The 19,976-nt window shown below is 40.9% G+C and overlaps 1 pseudogene; it reads right to left on the reverse strand.

Annotated features, from left to right (window-relative positions):
* Positions 1-1,258, reverse strand: LOC105495928 (heterogeneous nuclear ribonucleoproteins C1/C2-like; annotated as a pseudogene).
* Between the last annotated feature and the right edge of the window lie 18,718 nt (positions 1,259-19,976).

The following is a 19,976-nucleotide window of genomic DNA, read 5'->3' on the forward strand; positions in this document are numbered from 1 at the left end:
TTAAGAGTCATTTTTGCCATTGGCACTGACTGTCATCCTCCACTTCCTCAGCCTCTTTTTTTTTTTTTTTTTTTTTGAGACGGAGTCTGGCTCTGTCGCCCGGGCTAGAGTGCAGTGGCCGGATCTCAGCTCACTGCAAGCTCCGTCCCCCGGGTTTACGCCATTCTCCTGCCTCAGCCTCCCGAGTAGCTAGGACTACAGGCGCCCGCCGCCTCGCCCGGCTAGTTTTTTGTATTTTTTAGTAGAGACGGGGTTTCACCGTGTTAGCCAGGATGGTCTCGATCTCCTGACCTCGTGATCCGCCCGTCTCGGCCTCCCAAAGTGCTGGGATTACAGGCTTGAGCCACCGCGCCCGGCCCCTCAGCCTCTTTTTAATCATCCTTGGTCAACCCCAGTTGGCCATTCCCCATCTTCATTATCATCATCCAGTAGATCCCCCTCCTCAGCAGAGTCATCTGCGCCCCCCTCAGACTTCACATTAATCTCATTTTTCTTCACTGAGCTCCTGCTCTGTTCCTCTTCTCACTTATCATTCTTCATCTCTACTGCTTGTCTGCTCTTTTTCATTTTTCCAGTTCCAGGAGTGAATCCACTTTTTATCTGGGTCAGTTCCTTCTTAGTGGCCTAAAGGTCATCTCCTTACAACTTTCCAGACTTGGAAGATCCCTGCTGTCCACTCTTAGAATTGAAGCCACTTTTGCCCCTTCGTGAGGTGTTTTCTGATACACGCTGATGTTTCGAGGGCACTACAGGCTGAGCAATAGGAGGAGAAGGAGGAAAATGTGCTGGGTAATTGTACATCCTTTCAAAATAATCCGACTGAAAGTCACAGTCCAAGTCAAAAGGAGCTGAATAGAAGCGATGGAGAAGGGTGTTCTGTTACTGACCCATACATCTTCGCTGCAGATAATTTCACACCTGCTTTTCCTCTGTTCACTTTTGGCTCTGCAGCCAGGTTAATATGTAAAACCTGGCCAGCAATTATTATGCCCTTCTCTCTTCTATAGCAGCCGGGGCATTTCTCTCATTTACCTATTGAACGAAGGCAAAGCCCTTATGAACAGAGCAACCCACAATTTTGCTGTTCGTGGAAAAGACTGCCTCCACATAAGACATCTTGACCACAAAAGTGTTGAGATTTCCAATGAACACATGGGAGTTCATGGAGCGAGGATCTGTTCTGTTGGTAACATCGCTGGCCATTGTGTTTGATAAGGTTTCCACAAAGCCAAAAACAGGAGGAAGGAAGGAGAAGACATTCAATTCTGAGTCTCCTACTCCCAGGTTCTACGAGGAGAAGCCGACTGCTGCTTGAGGTCGGCAATGTAGCCACAACCGCTCAGTCTTTGTCTCTTCACAAAATCAGACCCATTTTTTCTGACCAACATCTCCTCCACTCCCAGCCCCAGGCAATCATCATTCTACTCTATGCTTCTATGAGTTTAAACCTTTTTACACTCTATAGAGAAATTATATTATGAAAGTTTTTTTCTGTGTCGTCTTATTTAGCATCATGTTCTCCAGGTTCATCAATGTTGCAAATAACAAGAGTTCCTTTTTTTTTTTCCCCCACAGGGCTGAGTAGCATTCCATTGTGTAAATATACCACATTTTCTTTTTTCATTCACCTGTTGATGGACACTTAGGTTGATTCCATACCTTAGATATTGTGAGTAATCCATTTCCTTCCTTTTCTCTCATTTGTTTTTATATCTTTTTTCCTTTTTTTTTTTTTTTTTTACATTCAGGAGTATTTTATTTTTAAGATATAAGTTATGAATGTTAAATGCCTTCATTTGAGCTTCATTTAGGTCATTAGCTGTGTTCCCAGGGGAAACTATTTTACATCCTTGGTGTAAGAATTACAGAAAGAGGAGAGAAACACGAAAGGTGGCTTGACAGTCAACAGGGACAGGTTTATTTTGAATAAACCTAGAGGGGCAGCTGGCTGAGTTAGGTCAGAGCCACATTCTTTTATAGACTAAAAATTTTTAAGGATTCAGGGTGGGAGAGTTAATTGGAGGCTTGGACAGCTTCTGTGTCTCTTTGTTTTGCTTATGTGGGAGGGAGAGTTGTGTGTCTGTTCCCATACATCTTTCTGCAGCTGCAGGCATATCCCCCCAGTCTGCTTTTAGCTTCCCTATCTTAGTGCACCCGAAGGGGAAAGAATGTGCTTATTAAGGCCCACTGTGTTACTGGGGCCCATTGTATGAAGGTGAAGTTTGGCAGTTACTCAAGAGACTTTCCCCCCACCTCCCTCTGTGCCCAAGCTGGCTGTTTTTGTTTTTGTTTTCTTTGAGAGGGAGTCTTGCTGTGTCACCCAGGCTGGAGTTCAATGGCGTGGTCTCTGCTCACTGCAACCTCCACCTCCTGGGTTCCAGTGATTCTCCTGCCTCAGCCTCCCGAGCAGGCGCGTGCACCACACCCAGCTAATTTTTTTGTGTTTTTGGTAGAGATGGGGTTTTGCTATGATGGCCAGGCTGGTCTTGAACTCCTGACCTCGTGATCCACCCGCCTTGGCCTCCCAAAGTGTTGGGATTACAGGCGTGAGCCACTGTGCCCTCCCTGAGCTGTCTTACCTGTATTTTACCGTCTGCTCTTTCTGGCTGCTTGTAGTTAGAAGAGAAGTGATTTCTTTGAAATGCATGAGGCTAGAAAGGGAGCTAGAACTTAAAGTGGCGGTGTTTGAGTTGACGGTGCTCCTGCTGTATCACTTGGAGCTTCAATCTTCATTATTAATAAAAAGTACTATTCCCCCAGGACTGTTTTAATTCATACATGGTAGCTATAAGTATTTTTCACTGAAAGCCTTGTCTGAAAATATTACAGTAAATGTTTAAAAATAAGAACAAAATCATTTATATTTCAAAGTTCCTATATTATAGTTTAGTGGGTATATTTTGTCATAGTTAATGTATTTATTTTTTCCAAAAAATGCCAAAATAAAAATGTTATTATTTTTTCTGGAATAACAGACTAAGAGTTTCTACATTGTGACTTTGCTAATTTTTGCATATGGTGTTAACTGCTACCTTTGAATTTAGGTTGAATTTTAAACCCACTGTTGTTTTGTGTAATATTTGGTTCTTTTGGGGAATCACATACATTAAATATGGACTGTTTGGGGTAACTTAATTTCTCCTTTCTTTCTGTTATTAAATCTGGAACTTTAGAAATGACTAGGATTCAAATAAAGTTGATTTGATTTGGAATCCAGCAACAGAAAATCCCAGAAAAAACTGAAGGACACAGCTACTAGATAGTGCCTTTCAGTGAGATATATACATGAAACAGAGTTCAGTGAAATTTATAAAATTATTGCAAGTTTGTCGAATTTAGAAACTAATTGCCTACAATATATTAGGCACTTGTCTTAGTTTGTCTATGGCATCCTTAGCTTGAGAAAGCTGACATTACTGAAAATATTGCTACTGTAATAAACTTTGGAACAAATATTTATGTGCTAGTAAACATTTGCCTTACTTCTTAAATACCTGTCATCCTGGCTCAGTCCTTTTGGCACAACTCTTTATAATTCCAGAGACTTTCACCAATGTTCATTTTATGTTTATTTTTACATAGTAAGCTTCACAGTTGACCATCATTATATTGGGATGCTCCAGGCAATTCCTGAGCCTCAGAGCTGAACAGTCTACCTTAGCCGTCTTATTTCACATGCTCTGTTGTGTTTCTCTCACTCCATATTTGAGCCTCAATGAGGCCTCAGTTGGGATGAACCAGAGGAATGGGTTGCCATATATGTTGGGTTGAGAATCAGGATCCTTTTGAGAATAAAGACTTTATATTTATTATTCATAGTACAAAGTAGTATTTTTAAGATACAGACTTTTTTTTTTTGAGGCAGAGTCTTGCTCTGTTGCCCAGGCTGGAGTCCATTGGCATGATCTCGGTTCACTGCAGCCTCTGCTTCCTGGGTTCCAGCGATTCTCCTGCCTCAGTCTCCTGAGTAGACTAGCTGAGATTACAGGCATGCGCCACCACGCCCGGCTAATTTTTTTTTTTTTTTTTTTTTTAGTAGAGACGGGTTTTCACCATGTTAGCCAGGCTGTTCTCGAACTCCTGACCTCAGGTGATCCGCCCACCTCGGCCTCCCAAAGTGCTGGGATTACAGGTGTGAGCCACTGCGCCCAGCCAACATGTTTTAGTCTAATTAAATATAGATGATTTTATCAGTATGCCCATATGGTAAAAATAACTGTATCAAGTCCATCAAATGTTCTGCTTTAGACTCTCCCAACACAAAGATCAATATATATGAATTGGATGCTAGTTTTGTTTTGTTTTTTAGTGTAGGTTATTGTTTTTATTTTTAAGATTTTTTTTCTATTTTATGCTGATGTTAAGCTACACAAAACTTACCAAAAGGTTTATTTTATCATATTTAATTTTTTACAAAAAGTTCCAACACTTAAATATTGAAAGTGATATTCTGGATTCCCATTTTCCAGGTGATGTAGTTTGCATTTATTAGTACTACCTTTCAGTTTTTCCTTATGTGGTGCAAGATTGTAAAAATGCCTTCCAGCTGACTTCTTAGGTAACAGTAGAATCTGTTTTCTCAGACAGCGTAAGAGTTCTTGATACACCAACTTTAGAGGTATTGAACACAACTGGATAAATATGATGATATCTGGATTTATCTATAAACTCATTAGAGGCTGACTCATGGCAACACATGTTATAGTTCAATATTTTTGTTTAAATTGTTGAGCCACATCCATCTATATATGTAACACTAAGATTGTAACAGCTTCTTTATACTAAGCCAGAATTCATTTTACATGGTGATTTTATTTGAAATGTATGAGCTGTATTATATAACTTTCAAATGAGTAATACAAATTTAATTCAAAGAATATGGAAAGAAGAGTCATACAGGCACACTGACAGTGAATTGGAATCTGGCAGGTGACAATGATTAACAGGTTGTGTGGATTCAACTAGACCTAAATCCCTGAAACAATATTAAAAGACAGAATTTTAAAATTAAAAACATTGACAATTTAACAGGCCTATAATATTTTTAAAAATGTTTACCCATCATCAATCAATATTAAGTTAAACTAGAAAATTTGGAACATACTATACAAAAAAGTGAAATAAGTCAACTATCCCCAGGCTTACTCTGATCAAAATAAGACTTTAGCATATTTGAAAACACCAAATTATTTTGAAAAATATTCATTTTGAACAGATCTTTTATATATATTACTTCTAAATAAAACCTAATACTAATAGGTTTGATTTATGAAATATTTATGTCTATCACTGTAGTTAAAAATTGAGATATAAACATACTGTTTAAATAATTTTGATTACAGTATTTGGTGTTTTAATTGAGTACCAGTATTCATACAGTATGGCAAATTCAGGCTTATTGTATAAAATGGCAAAATGGTATTTTACATTTTTTGACTATTTTGGCATTTTATAAAATAAGCCAACATTTTTGGAGACATTTTTAAAGAAGCCAATCTTTTCTAAAATAAAATTAATACATCAAAAACTAGACATAAATGTCATACATCGTTTGCTGAATCCTACAGTAATCTGTAAAGTTTGTATACATCAATGTTAGATTACCTAAAACATAATAAAGTTTGTATTTTACATTATATTTAATATACAAAAGTCCAAAATATATCCAGACAGACAAAAATTGTGGCTGCCACTTTAAAAAACGAATGTTCTTCCGAGCATGGTGGCTCATCCCTGTAAGCCCAGCACTTTGGAAGGCCAAGGCAGGCGGATCACTTGAGGTCAGTAGTTTGAGACCAGCCCAGCCAACATGATGAAACCCTGTGTCCACTAAAAATACAAAAATTAGCTGGGAGTGGCGGCAGGCACCAATAATCCCAGTTACCCGGAAGGCTAAGGCAGGAGAATTGCTTGAACCCCAGAGGCGGAGGTTCCCGTGAGCGGAGATCAGGTCACTGCAGTCCAGCCAGGGCAATAGGGCAACAACTCCATCCCAAAATAAATTAAATTTAAAAACCAAAGGTTTTAGCACAATACAGAACGTTAAAATGTAAACTATGACAGTTTGGATTAAAAATATGATAAATGACTTTATTTGCACTTGTGTTAAGAATCACCTTTTTTTTTTTTTTTTTGGAACACACTGGAAATGCTGCGGTGGTAACTTGCTGGGTGATGACTGGGATGGTATTTACTATCCTAGGGATGGTGGGGGTCCAGTGGACTAGAATTGTTAGCACCTGACCATGTTCACTGCTGTCCTTTCTCTCCCTAAGTTCGTTTCTCAGACTCCATCATCAACTCCGTTTCTATCATGGCGTGAACGGTTTTTCCCTGCTTTAGCATCTAACTTTGATTTCTGCTAATTTTCGTTGATAGTTTGTTTTTCTTGTCCATCTCTGGTGCTGGCTTTGCTGTTCCACTTTGAGGAGTTCCGGCAGCTTCACCCTCAGCTACTCCAACAGTCCGTCCGTTTGGCTCAAACTCTTGCAGTTCTCTCGGTTCTTCTGTTCCTGGCGTCTGAGATTTGTCAGCACAGTCCGTCCGTTTGGCTCAAACTCTTGCAGCTCTCTCGGTTCTTCTGTTCCTGGCGTTTGAGATTTGTCAGCAGAGCCTGGTTTTCAGGGACCATGGCTACCACCTCCTCCCGCCTGCGGGGCGGCTCCTGCACTTCTGGTGGGCGCTGGTCCCAGCCGCGGCCCAGCCAAGCACAGCAGGAACCGCAGCAGCAGCCGGAGCGCCCGACCCCGGGGTCGCCCAGGCCAGGGACGCCTCGTCTGTAACCCTGGGTCGAGGCCCAGATCGGTGCACAGAAAGCCGATGTCAACTAGAGTATTTCCCACAGCTGGGCGAGCCCTCCTCAACCTGCGGAGCCAGTTCCTGCTACCAGCTTCATGCTGCCACCGCCCCTTTCATTAGAGGGACGCACAGGAAGACACAAGGCCACAGACACACCGTGGAAGAGTCCAGGGGAAGAAGGAGGGGCGGGGCCCGGCAGCTTCAGGCCCAGGGCATTGCGGCGCGCCTCATGCCTAAGCAAACAGCCACTGCCACCGCGAGGAGAACAGAGGGGCCCAGGCTCCCCCAGGCAGCCTCCCTCTGCGCCAGGAGAGGAGAAAACTGTTTCCTAAAAAGAAGCGCAGGGTAGAACTTGCAGATTTGACCCAATTAAGTTTTCATCCTTTTTATCTCTTTTCTCTCTTTTTGCCTTATCCTTTCAAATTATGCTCACCTGAAGTCAGATTTCATGTTCCATCTTCATGTGGCAATTTACATGTAATTGTAATGGTCACAACTTAAAAAAAAATTTTTTTTTTTTAAAATTTGGAGACGGAGTCTCACACTGTCGCCCAGCCTGGTGTACAGTGTCGCGATCTCAGCTCACTGCAACCTCCGGCTCCCGAGTTCAAGCAATTCTCAGGCCTCAGCCTCCTGAGTAGCTGGGATTACAGGCATGCGCCACCACGCCCGGCTAATTTTTGTATTTTTAGTAGAGATGGGGTTTTGCCATGTTGTTCAGGCTGGTCTCAGATTCCTGGCCTCATGTGATCCGCCCACCTTGGCCTCCCAAAGTGCTAGGATTACAGAAAAATTTCAATTTATTTTACCCAAGAGTGCTGGGTTAACATTAAACTTTTAATAGTGCTGACTGCTACGGTTTATTCCCCTTTGATTCTATTAACTAAGCTATGGTAACTAATAATAATGTCTTAATTTGCATAGCTTGACAGTTTACAAAGGGCATGTAATTATTCATTTAACCAATAAATGTGTGTTGAGCACACACAATGTGTCATCCTTTTTGCTAGGCTTAGGAAATAAAATGAAGAAAGTATTGCTCTCTACTCTCATAAAACTTTGAGTCTGGCTTCATAAAACCCTCACACACTCCTGAGAAGTGAATACCTCTGAAGTCTCCTATTAACCTCCTATTCCAATGTAACCACCATCTGAATTTTGTGTTATTAATTTTTGCAATTTTATCTATAAACCATATACATTTTAGTGTTGCCTGTTTTTTGCGTTTATATAAATTTTACCATTTTGTATCTGTGACTTCCTTTATAATTTTTTATTATTTCATGTTGCTTAGCATAGCTGTAGTTGTCCATTTTCACAGCTGCATAGTATAAATATACATCAATTTATAAATCAGTCTTATTGCCAGTGGATATTTGTGAATTCCAATTACTCCATATTTTTACCAACTCTTTGCATTACTAGACATAATTTTTTGACAAAATGGTGAATTAGAAAGGTGTATCATTTATAGTTTTAATTAGCATTTCATAGTTACCAATGAAGTTGGAATTTTCCGTAAGTTTATTGATCATTTGTATTCCAAGACTTACCATCTCTCCTATATTTAATGTCTTTTTCTTATTTAATTCATACATAGTCTGTTTATATATATATATATAAAATAATTATTATTATTTTTGAGACGAAGTTTCTCTCCTGTTGCCCAGGCTGGAGTGCAATGGTGCGATCTTGGCTCACTGCAGCGTCCACCTCCTGGGTTCAAGTGATTCTCCTGCCTCAGCCTCCCAAGTAGCTGGGATTACAGGAGCACACCACCACACCTGGCTAATTTTTTTGTATTTTTAATAGAGATGGGGTTTCACCACGTTGGTCAGGCTGGTCTTGAACTCCTTACCTCAGGTGATCCACTTGTGTTGGCCTCCCAAAGTGCTGGGATTACAGGTGTGAGCCACCATGCCCAGTCTGTAATATATATTTTTAAAATACCAATCTTTTATGTCTTTTAAAAATATTTTCTCCCAATTATGCTTTGCCTTTGCATCATCTGTAGTAAAACATTTATGTTATTAATAATCAAAAGTTTAAAATTGATATAGTCTAACATATTTTATGCATTATTTTTATCTTGTGCCATGTTTAGAAAATTTTTACCCCAGTTATAATACAATATTTTCCTGTATTTTCTCCTAAAAGTTTTAATTTCTTAATCTATGTGAACAATTTTTTTGTGTGAGTTGCTCTTCAGGTATCCAATCTACCTAGGTAGAACCAATTGTTTAGGTACTAGTTTATTGACTAATTCTTCTTTGCAAGTATAATTGTATAACTAATTTCTCATTTTAATCTGTTGACTGGGACCACAGATGCAATAGTTAACAAAAATGTTTACAGCAGCATCATTATCATGTTTATGACATTAAAAAACAAGCTTTTAATAGTTTATGTACATTTGCTATAGTTTATTTTAGATACCCTGTATATTTACAAAATAAAATAACATCTTTTATTTCTAGTCTGCTAGAAGGCTTTTACCGAGCTATTTTCTGTTCCTATTTTATATACACGTATAGATTTTACAGTGTTCAACTTATCCTGTACTCCTGAGATAGTCTTAGTCATAGTTTTACTTATTTTATATATAATGTGAAAGGAAATTAAATTTTGGGACCCCAAACTCATTTAGTTGAAGGGAAAAGTCAAGCTGGGAACGGGGTCTCACAAATCAGTCTCCCCCTTTTGGTTCCTAAATAAGATGGTCACAAGATGAAAAGCTACACACCTCCCCCATATTTTGCACACAAGAAAATTCCTGGTGAGATCTTAAAACTTCACCATGGCAGTGCAACTTGATAACTTATCTTTACAGGTGCAGTCACCCTGGCCCGCCAGACACAAATGCGTATCTGATTTTTTTCCTACCCCATTTTGTCTGTTATGTAAAATGCAGATTCCCCACATTTTTCCTCTGTCCCCTTTTATGTAAAAAACTGTGCTTCTCAATATCCCACCCTTTCCTCTTTAAATTTGGAGCCCTCAAAATCATTTTCAGAAAAAGGCATAGACCTGTCTCCTGGGTGTGTCCTTAACTTTGGCAAATAAATCTCCTAAAATGATTGAGATGTGTCTCGTTGTTTACTTCAACTGACATCTGGCAACCACAGAGGGATCCTGACTGAAAGTGACCTGGCCTGTGGCAGTTCACCTTTCAGTGCTTGGTACCAGCTTGGGCACCTTATACCCCGAACCGACAGGACAATTTGCAGAAGTCTGGGACTTCTTTTCTCCAGGGATCCCTGATTTTCCAACGTTTTTCAGCTGGGAGTCTGAGGTTTATTTGCTGTTAAAAAAACCTTTTTTGGTAGGAGTTTTTCCATCAAGGAAGGTGAGCTCATTTGCTTCTGCATCGGGCAGAGAGTCATCTCCAGCATGGGCCCCATCAATAGGTAAGAAACTGGTTTGGGATTCGGCCTTGCAAATTCCCTTCCCTCCCCTCCCCTCCCCTCCCCTCCCCTCCCCTCCCCTCCCCTCCCCTCCCCTCCCCTCCCCTTCTGCCTTGCAAATTCCCTTCCCTTCCCTTCTGCCTTGCAAATTCCCTCCCCTCCCCTCCCCTTCCCCTCCACTTCCTTCCCCTTCCCCTCCCCTTCCCCTCCCCTCCCTTCCCCTTCCCCTCCCCTCCCTTCCCCTTCCCCTCTCCTCCCCTCCCTTTTCCTTTCCTTTCGTTCTTTTCTTTCTTCCTCTTCTTTCTGTTTTGTTGTTGAACTTTTTTTTTTTTTTGAGATGGTGTCTCACTCTCTTGCCCAGGCTTGAGTGCAGTGGGGCAATCTGGGCTCACTGCAATCTCTGCTTCCCCAGGTTGAAGCGATTCTCTTGCCTCAACCTCCCCAGCAGCTGGAATTACAGGCGCATGCCACCACGCCTGGCTTTTTTTTTTTTTTTTTTTTTTTTGAGACAGAGTCTTGCTCTGTTGCCCAGGCTGGAATGCAATGGTGCAATTTCGGCTCACTGCAACCTTCACTTCCTAGGTTCAAGCAATTCTCCTGCTTCAGCCTCTTGAGTAGCTGGGACTACAGGCACACATCACCATGCCCAGGTAATTTTTGTATTTTTATTTTTAGTAGAGACGGGTTTTGCCATGTTGGCCAAACTGGTCTCGAACTCCTGACCCCGTGATCTGCCTGCCTCAGCCTCTCAAAGTACTGGGATTACAGGCGTGAGCCACTGTGCCTGGCTTAATTTTTGTATTTTTAGTAGAGACAGGGTTTCACCATATTGACCAGGATGGTCTCGATCCCTTGACCTCGTGATCTGCCCACCTCAGCCTCCCAAACTGCTGGGATTACAGGCGTGAGCCACCACACCCAGCTGCAAATTCTTTTAAATGACTAAAATAGCATTAATCACCAGCTGGTGTTAATTTCCTGCCTACACTTAGAGCACTCAGAAACTGTATATTTTGTGTGATCATTGTTAGTTATGCTTAACTTTTTTTTTTTTTTTTTTTTTTTGGTGTGTGTTGTATATGTGTGTGTTTTGGTCCTTTCTCTTATCAGATCTGACCAACTTTGCACCCTCTAGCTCATGAGTTTGTAATCTTCCACTCTGAAGAAATAGAGCACCTTGCTCCCCTCAGCCTTCTGGGGCATTCTCAGATGACTGGGAATCATGTGAGGGTGTCCAGGAGAGATGCTCCCTAAAACGTGCAGATGTTCTAAATAGGTTTCCCCTTTCAGAAGAACATATTCAGGATCCAACCTCATCTAGCAGGGGCATATAATGAGCCAAACCCTACTGCACCTTGAGCCCCTGACACACTGGTGCCAACTAGCTTCGACACAGGTGGGCTGAACCAGTTCAGAGGGTAACGGCCCTGAAAAGCTAGGTCTGAAAGCAGCACATTTTGGGTTTGACACACGTCTCTACTTGATCAAATCCGAAGAGGAGCTCTAAATTATGGGGAACGAGGCCTCTAAGACCCCGGGTGCTGCAGAAAATAAGGTTCTGGCTTTAGAAACTCTGCTGGGTATATGCAAAATGCTTATGGTAAATCGCATTTAACCAAGTGGACCACTACAAAGCAGATTCTAAATTCCAATGGCCTAAATGGAGATCTTTTGAGATACCTAAATTAGTGTACCTGTGAACCAGGATGAAAAATTCAGGCACAAATCTAAGCGGCCAGAATGGGAGAGTTATTTTTAGTGGTATTTGGAGAGTAGCAAAAGGGGCAGACTGCCTCACCTCCCTACAGGAGGCGAACAAGCAACTTAGAAATACTAATCAAGGACTCTCTCATCTTATCTCTCTCTTTAAAAAAATACTCAAAATCCCTTACTTCCCCCTTGGCACCACCCCCTCCTCCACCTACAGCCTCACTCTACCCTGTCCTCTCTGAACTTCCCAGACCAGACCTGTCCCTTCTTCTCCTGCATGTTTCACACTTGCTCAACAGAAGGCAATCCAGAATCTGACTTAAAAGGCCTCCCTGAAATCCCCAATGGCAGTGTCTCATCTGGAAGATGTAAAAAAGAAGGACCTTCTCTCGTGATTGCCTCATTTCAGGAACAATCAGTAACAGGTAGGGGAACCCAGGTTATTATTTACTAACCTTGGTCAAAGACTGAATTATGAAGCATAATTTTAAAAATTCCCACCAGGGTGCGGTGGTTCATGTCTGTAATCCCTGCACTTTGGGAGGCTGAGATGGGTGGATCACCTGAGCTCGGAGTTCGAGACCACCCTGGGCAACATGGTGAAATCTTATCTCTACTAAAATACGAAAAATTAGCTGGGCGTGGTGGCATGTGCCTGTAGTCCCAGCTGCTCAGGAGGCTGAGGCACGAGAATCACTTAAGCCCAGGAGGTGGAGGTGGCAGTGAGCTGAGATTGCTCCACTGCACTCCTGCTTACGCTACAGAGTGAGACTCCATGTCAAAAAAAAAAAAAAAAAAAATTTCCTGACCCCCATAAAAGTTCCAATCAGGCGTGCCCAAGAATTTGAGCCCATTAGCAGAACCTATGACCCAGGTCATTCAGACCTTTATCTGCTAGTTCACATGTTGGTCTCAGAAGCTAAAGGTAAAGAATGGCTGGAAAAAAGCACAATGGTCAGACCCTATAGCTGATTTGGCCCCTGAAGGTCCAACAGAGCCACAGCAACCAGCCCCCAAAATCCAGAAGACAGGCGTAAAGATGCATGGGAATGAGCGACTGCTCTGTTAAATGTTATTCCTTCAGTGTTCCAAAGGGTTGTGGTTTGGAATAAAATCCAACGACGCCACCAGAACCCAAATAAATCAGTTTTAGATTATTTCACACATTTTGATAAAAATTTAAGACAATATTGTGGGATGTGAGCTGATTGCTTTGAGAACAATAAAATGATACATTATTAAATGTAAATTTCTTAAATGGAGTAGGTGATGATTTAACCAGCCTTGTAAAATGCCACATAACAAACTGGGCCACAGTAAGAACTAGTAAACTAGTTAACTTAGCTGACCAATTATCCCACACTAGATAAAAAAAGAAAAACAGAAGAGTGCCTGAGTTATGCACTTACAGCTAAAGCAATTAAGTCCTCAAAGCTGTCAGCCATAGAAAGATTTTAAGCTCCCTTGGTCTGAGAACTCTTTCTGTCCCAGTCTATTACTACTGTAAAGGATCAGGACAGCTTAAAAGGGATTCTCTTGGCCGGGCACAGTGGCTCAAGCCTGTAATCCCAGCACTTTGGGAGGCCGAGACGGGCGGATCATGAGGTCAGGAGATCGAGACCATCCTGGCTAACACGGTGAAACCCCGTCTCTACTAAAAAATACAAAAAACTAGCCGGGCGAGGTGGCGGGCGCCTGTAGTCCCAGCTACTCGGGAGGCTGAGGCAGGAGAATGGCGTGAACCCGAGAGGAGGAGCTTGCGGTGAGCTGAGATCCGGCCACTGCACTCCAGCCTGGGTGACAGAGCAAGACTCCGTCTCAAAAAAAAAAAAAAAAAAAGAGGGATTCTCTTAGGCTGAAATGAAAGAAAAGGCAGTAAAATGCAACTCAGGGAGACTAGGGGTGCTCTGAGGAAGTACAGAAGTTTCATCTCTCCAAATATTTTATCCTGACCAACAAAATGAGAGCTTAATATAATAATAAACCATGAGCTTTAAACTGTTACAGGAAAGGTGTCCTGATCCAGACCCTGAAACAGGGTTCTTAGATCTCGTGCAAGAAAGGATTAAGGGAGAGTCTGCAATGCAAAGTGAGAGCAAGTTTATTAAGAAAGTAAAGGAATAAAAGAATGGCTACTCCATAGAGCAGCCCTGAGGGCTGCTGGTTGTCCTTTTTTTTTTTTTTTGAGACGGAGTCTTGCTCTGTTGCCCAGGCTGGAGTGCAGTGGCCGGATCTCAGCTCACTGCAAGCTCCGCCTCCCGGGTTTATGCCATTCTCCTGCCTCAGCCTCCCGAGTAGCTGGGACTACAGGCGCCCGCCACCTCGCCCGGCTAGTTTTTTCTTTTGTATTTTTTTTCAGTAGAGACGGGTTTCACCGTATTAGCCAGGATGGTCTCGATCTCCTGACCTCGTGATCCGCCTCCCAAAGTGCTGGGATTACAGGCTTGAGCCACCGCGCCCAGCTGGTTGTCCATTTTTATGGTTATTTCTTGAAGATATGCTAAACAAGGAGTAGATTATTCATGCCTCCCCTTTTTAGACCATACAGGGTAACTTTCTGATGTTGCCATGGCATTTGTAAACTTCATGGCACTTGTGGGAGTGTAGCAGTGAGGATGACCAGAGGTCACTCTTGTCGCCATTTTGGTTTTGTTGGGTTATGGCTAGCTTGTTTACTGAAAACTCTTTTATCAGCAAGGTCTTAATGACTTGTATTTTGTGGTGGCTTCCTATCTCATCCTGTGACTTAGAATGCCTTAACCATCTGGGAATGCAACCCAGTAGGTTTCAGCCTCATTTTACCCAGCTCCTATTCAAGATGGAGTTGCTCTGGTTCACACACCTCTGATATTTCCCCCCTCCCTTTTATAAGAGAACCGTTAGCCCTAAGGGTTTCAGAGGGATGAAGAGCCATCTTCTGTAACTTCTTCAGCTGAACAGGGGTGATAATATTCCTGCCTAACTATGAGGGTCTCTTGCACTCAGGGTAGAGAGGAACTCAGTAAGAAAGCATCAGTATGGTAAGATCCCTTCGTAACTCTTGAGTTTCAACAAAAGGTGGTATCTGGCACATTAAGAAGTGTTTAGTTTAAGAAAACACTCAGTAAGCTTGTCCTGTATTTCTACACAGAGTATAACAGCAATACATTTCATAGGAGTGAGACAAAATAAGTAAAGTTATTCCAAGTAAACTACATTAGAAGGCTTTCCATGAACTGGGCAACTGTTGAAACCAAGCTTATATAGGGTTGCTAGCTGATTGCAATGTGCCCAGAATTAGAATATTGATCCAGATTTTTTTTTTTTTTTTTTTTTGAGACGGAGTCTCGCTCTGTCACCCAGGCTGGAGCAGTGGCCGGATCTCAGCTCACTGCAAGCTCCACCTCCTGGATTTATGCCATTCTCCTGCCTCAGCCTTCCAAGTAGCTGGGACTACAGGCACCTGCCACCTCGCCTGGCTAGTTTTTTGTATTTTTTGGTAGAGACGGGGTTTCACCGTGTTAGCCAGGATGGTCTCGATCTCCTGACCTCGTGATCCGCCCGTCTCAGCCTCCCAAAGTGCTGGGATTACAGGCTTGAGCCACCGCGCCCGGCCGATCCAGATTTTTATATTACCTATCCCTCTTGTTTCTTCTGAACAGCAGTCAGAGATCACTGGTTGGTTCACAGGAATAAGAAGGGTTAGCCTAAATTGCAGAAATAAACTTAAAAACAACTAATGAGACTAGAATCTAATAACAAGTATACCATAGTTTTTGAAACATAATATCCGTCTCTCCAGTTTCCCATTTTTACTAAAGACAAATCATGGTAAGACTAATTTGCTTTATTATACTTGGCCTGATTATTTGTATGAAGTGCAGTAAGAATAATTATTTTTCACATAGGCTCTTTTTAAATTGGCTTTGATGGAATTCTGTTCCATAGAAGGAATCTTAGATTGAGTAAATTCCTTTCCTCTTGGGGTCCCAAGATAACTTGGGGCTTCTGGACCTGTAAGAAAGAGACATTATTTACTTACCACAGGTAAGAAACTATGTACAGGGACTGTTGTAGGCAAGGTATCAGCCCAGTTCCCCAAAGGGCTTTTACTGGCTCTACATGTCAAGTTTGATTCCTTAAGGGAAAGCACATCATTCCAGTCAAAGCCTTGGCAAAATAGCCAGTTTCTCCAATTGTGTCCTGTTGTAAAAGAAAACAAATTCTTACTGCACTTATGCAAATAACTATATTGCTATAAGTTAAGAGCACTCAAAACTAGTTTCCAAATTCTGAAGAAATCAGGTAGACAGAAATAAATGTGTTCCAAATTTTGTTCGCAGGAGTAACTCAACTGTTAAAAGCTATAAATAGCTCAAAAGAAAAGTTTCCTTGACTCTGAAAAACAAAACAAAAGATCAGAAGTGTTTTAATCAAAGTTAAAAATATTACTTCAGTTTTCTATTGGTTCAGTTAATTCAGTTAACTGCTGTTAACTGAACATTCCATTCATGAACATTCCACCTCTCAATGAGAGTTCTAAAAGTTGTTTCCTTTATTCTAATGTTACAATTTCCAAAGTTATTAGAAACGTGCATTTAAGAACATCTGCTAGAGTTCTATAGTCGATTATAAGCCATCTTCTAAAAAGGATTAAACAATTGTCTATGGGTAATAAAAAGTTTTAGGATAGCCACTATTAAAGCTACAACTGATAAGGAAATTTGGTTACCTCTTTGGCACACAAAATTTTACATAAAAAGTATAATTATTAATAACATACACTGTCATATTAGAATAATAGAAGTTTCCCATAACTTTGGAACATATACTAATAACAAATTTATGCAAATATAGTCCAAAAAAAGCAAAACACCATTTCGAATTTGATGCTTCCTGTAAGATTTTTATACTACATAAGCCAAATTTCATCTTTACATTAATGTACTATTAATGTCAAACCCAATAAACCTTATAGACATATTTACCTAATTTTAATGTTTAACCATAAGGTAAGATTCTTATAAACCTTTTATAAACCTTTACATTGTTTGGTGTGAAAGAGCAGATCAGTACTTTAAGAAAAACCTATTGTGCTTTTATTCCAATGTTTAATTCATGGAAAAACTGAATAATACCCCTTTAACTTTAGCCAATATGTCCACACACAGGATCTCTTACAATTAATTTTTATAAATCTTCCACAACTTGTTTAAACCTTTAGTTTTTTTTCTTACTGAAAACAATCTTTTAACACTTCAATCTAGGCAGAAAAAAACCCCATATTTCCATGACTTCTTATAGTCTTTCACCAAAAACACCTTGTATGTAGAATTGTTTCTTTAGTAGTTTCAATTACATGTTATTATGTTAACTCTTAGGAGCTTTTATTTTTGGTGAAAACCTTGGTAAGGGATTTTAACTGTGTACTAGGTGTGGATCCTAGCCTAGAACACACCAGGCAGAAGTGCAAATAAGGGCTGACTCTCCAGCATAGCTAGGGGGCATGGCTAACTCCACAGGTCCCCAGGCCTTATCTCAATTAAGCAGGCAAGCTGTACAGTAAGAGTTATATTGGCATTTTATTAAGCATTTAGGAGGCCTAACAACCTTTGAATTGTACAACATTTTTTGCATAAATTCCCTTTCACAAATCCTTTCAGGAGTTACACAGACTATTTGAGGCATTCTTGGATTTTTTGACTTGCCCTAAACATCCTCCTTTTAAACAAGCAGTCATTTTACTTTAGAACAAAAATTTACTATACAAGACCCTTTCTTTTAAAATCTCTTTCTTTATAGTCTTCTTTGTATAGCTAGGGGGAATGGGTAATTTCACATGTTCCCAGGCCTTATCGAGAATATAATGGCTTTAAGGTAGGTAAATTGAACAATTTTTAAAAGTTAAAGAAGCAGTTGATAACCTTAAAGCATTTAGCAAACAATATCTGACTGGCATAATTTAGACTAAATGTTTTTATCTTATCAATAATTTTTATTTATCAATAATTCCACCCCCCAAAAAAATTTGAGATCGGGCATGGTGGCTCACACCTGTAATCCCAGCACTTTGGGAGGCCAAGGTGGGTGGATCGCCTGAGGTCGGGAGTTTGAGACCAACCTGGCCAACATGGTGAAACTCTGTCTCTACTAAAATCCCAAAAATCAGCTGGGCGTGGTGGCACATGCCTGTAATCCCAGCTACTTAGGAGGCTGAGGCAGGAGAATTGCTTGAACCTGGGAGGTGGAGGTTGCAGTGAGTGGAGATCGCACTATTCCACTCCAGCCTGGGCAACAAGAATGAAACTCTGTCTCAAAAAACAAAAACAAAAACAAAAATTTGGTAAATTTTTATTTCCAAAAGATTACTAAAGTTACATGAACTAAAAGACATTACAGTTTTTATTTTGCTTTTATAATATTGCATTTAAGCACTTATTTTTGTTTCAACCACTTAATTACAGCCCTTATAAACATTATACACAACACATATATAGCTACACAGAAAGACAGAAGATTACTACAGTAGTTGTAAGATTTTTCATTTGCCAGTTTTTAAGTCTTAATTGGATTACTGACTTTAGGGTGGAGCCCTTGGAAGAACAGGGCCAGGAAAGGGGTCTCTGGTGCCTCCTGTTTTTCCCAAGGAGTCCAGGCTGTTAGAGCTTGAACATTCACTTTCAATTAAACTGATATTAATCATAGCACTCTTTAATAAAGTCCTTTCAGAATTTTTTATGCTAAATGCCTGATATTTCTGGCTTTTTAAACTTTACCAAAGATAACTGCCCACGTGCTTAGACAAAGAAAAATTTAAGACAGTCTGCAGAGAAGAATAGAATAGACAAGGGCATGCAGATATTAAGCCAAAAACAACTTACTTCCTAAGTGGGGAATCAAACCCGGACCTTCACTGTGAAAGTGCAAAAACCTTAGCTACTGAGCTACAGTACAAGGCAGTCTTCATCACCTTTCCCAGAAGGAGCCTAGAGTAGTTAATTTTGAGCTTGCAAAGGCTTTTAACTATTTAATATGATTTTTAGAGCTAACTATGACGTGAACCCTAAAATTCCTGTTCCCTGGAAGGAGAAAGTACCACCACATGATTAAAAGGTAACACTCCCAAGGACAAAACACAAGTTGGAGACTTCATCCAGTTTTTTGTTTGTTTCAGGGACCTGCAGCCGAGTTTGTTACTGACCAGCTTGCTGGCACATCTTGAAAAGCGGCTTACAGTCCAGGCATGGTGACTCATGGACTTTGAAAGGCCAAGGCAGGTGGATCACGAGGTCAGAAGTTCAAGACCAGCCTGGCCAAGGTGGTGAAACTCCATCTCTACTAAACAAAACAAACAAATAAATAAATAAATAAAAATAACCAGGCATGGTGGCGGGCACCTGTAATCCTAGCTACTCAGGAGTCTGAAGCAGGAAAATCGCTGGAACCCAGGAGGTGGAAGTTGCAGTGAGCCGAGATTGTGCCACTGCACTCCAGCCTGGGAGACAGAGTGAGACTCCATCTCAAAAAAATAAAATAAATAAAATAAAGCAGCTTCCAGGTGTTCTAAGCCCGTGTTTTATCCTGAAGTACCCCTTGACACAGAAAAACAAATTTGTAGCACAAAATACACCAGCTTAAGACTAGCCTTAGAATTCTTTTTTGCATTAGTCAAAGTTTTACAGAGGAGATAAACACACATTTATTTTTTTTTGAGACAGAGTTTTGCTCTTGTTGCCCAGGCTGGAGTGCAATGGTGCAATCTCGGCTCACTGCAACCTCTGCCTCCGGGTTCAAGCGATTCTCCTGCCTCAGCCTCCCGAGTAGCTGGGATTACAGGCATGCGCCACCACGCCCAGCTAATTTTGTATTTTTAGTAGAGATGGGGGTTTCTCCATGTTGGTCAGGCTAGTCTCGAACTCCCAACCTCAAGTGATCTGCCCATCTTAACCTCCCAAAGTGCTGGGATTACAGGCATGAGCCACTGCACCTAGCCACACTTATTTTTAATTTTTATTTTTAACCATTCATTCAACCATTTGCACAGAGGGAGAGAAGCCAGAAATCTGGTAAGAAATTTTTACCCTT

Source organism: Macaca nemestrina, chromosome 4 (assembly GCF_043159975.1).
Source record: "Macaca nemestrina isolate mMacNem1 chromosome 4, mMacNem.hap1, whole genome shotgun sequence".
NCBI classification, from domain to species: Eukaryota; Metazoa; Chordata; class Mammalia; order Primates; family Cercopithecidae; genus Macaca; species Macaca nemestrina.